The sequence below is a fragment of the Atta colombica genome, unplaced genomic scaffold, assembly GCF_001594045.1.
Source record: "Atta colombica isolate Treedump-2 unplaced genomic scaffold, Acol1.0 scaffold102, whole genome shotgun sequence".
Lineage (NCBI taxonomy): Eukaryota > Metazoa > Arthropoda > Insecta > Hymenoptera > Formicidae > Atta > Atta colombica.
In genome coordinates this window covers 1,054,507-1,056,226 of record NW_017259187.1, presented here as the reverse complement: position 1 = coordinate 1,056,226, position 1,720 = coordinate 1,054,507, and the positions used below count along the sequence as shown (strand labels likewise).

The 1,720-nt window shown below is 25.1% G+C and overlaps 1 protein-coding gene across 5 annotated transcripts in view; it reads left to right on the top strand.

Moving 5' to 3' along the window:
* Positions 1-1,720, top strand: part of LOC108688093 (extracellular sulfatase SULF-1 homolog) — an 86,918-nt gene that overhangs the window by 43,737 nt on the left and 41,461 nt on the right. The gene's annotated exons all lie outside the window — the stretch shown is intronic.

Here is a 1,720-nt window from a genome sequence, read left to right as displayed (position 1 = left end):
ACAATACTCACGCGTTATCCGTTACATTAATTCTATCCTTCTTAACGATATTTTGAAGGATTATACGGAGCAATCGGATGTAGATAATATTATGCGCATATACGCTTGATGTAATTTCTCTGATTTGCGAATTAGCAAAATAAGTATTCAATATACTTATCCTTATTTATTATGTTATTTATTATATAATATACTTACGTTTATCCATTATTCATGTCTTTTTAATTTACATGTACAATTTTAATTTTGTGCTAGATAAATTTTCATATAAATCTTGTTTCTTATAGAAAGATATTATAACAATTAGTTATAGCTGATACAAATAAAAATGTAAATAGATACTTTATAATATTGTACATGTAGATACTTTATAATATTGTACATATGTATATTTGCTACACTGTATTCTCGAAAATGTGGGATTTTATACAGTTTGCCCTAAAATAAAATGAAACAATATAAATTATAATGTAAACTTGCAATTTTTATGAACATCAAGCGAATGATTAGACAATGAATTTGATTTCGCTTTTCAATTTATTATTTTTAAACATGCAATCTTGTAGTCTAATGGCTATCTTATAATTCAGTCAACTGAATTTCAATTTATTCTTCTCTATGGCTTATTTTTAAAATTCTTATCATATTAACAACATTTTTACATATTTTATTTCGCTTATTGTTTTTTTATTAATTTAATTTTTTGGAAAAAAATGTGGAGTAGTATTCCTGCGCAAATTTGTGATTAAAAAAATTAAATATTCTATACTGAATGTATTTTATAAAGAATTTCATTCTTAAGATTAATATGAGAATGAATTTTCAATTATTTTCAATTTTTGTTAAGTGATGTAGGAGACGTTTAAGTTTTTATTAAACTAATGTTTTAAAACATCGAAATTATATTGATTTAAAGATATTTTAAAGAGCTTTTGATTTTTGCCATAAATCTTACCCGATATTTTTAATTTTATAAGTGAATATGTACTTAGCCGCTTTTTTTCTGTTACCAAAAATTAAAATCTTAGTTACGGTAATGAGAACACAATTTTTAATTTTTAACATTCAAAAGTTTACAAGTAGCTTTAATAAATTCTGAGTCATTCGTTTCTTTGTTCTTGCATTGTGATGAGGCTGACGGTCGATATTTTATTGCAAGCGAAAAAACTTAGCAAAGAAACTTAAATGCTATTTAATGTATATTCACGTAGAAAGTACTAACAAATAATAACTACAAAACATTGCATCATTTTCAAGATTATAGATTAGTTTGCCTATTACAGCCAACTTTCAAGGCTCTCTACTTAAATTTCTTAATTTATCAAGTTTCTGAAATCCGCTTTGTTTTATCACTCTATATCACTCTCTTCGTTATACAAACTTTCCAGAGTAGGTTAAAGAGATAATTTAGAATTGATTGCATCAACTTGATAGAAGTAGTTGAGTTTTTAGCCTTCTTAGCATAAAAAGTTACGAAAACCAAGCAGAAAAAACTTAAATAAGCTAATGAGTGCCATATCTAGTAATTTGTGTACTTAATTAAGGATAGGTTTGTTATAAAAATTGCACTACTTCTCGTAATCAAGAATAACTCGATAAAACAAAATATTTATTTGATCACAAATTTCACGGATAAAGCATAACGAATAATTCAAACATTGATGGTAAATTTAGTAAATTTGATAAGAGAACAATAAAACGAATGTTGGACAGAAAAAGG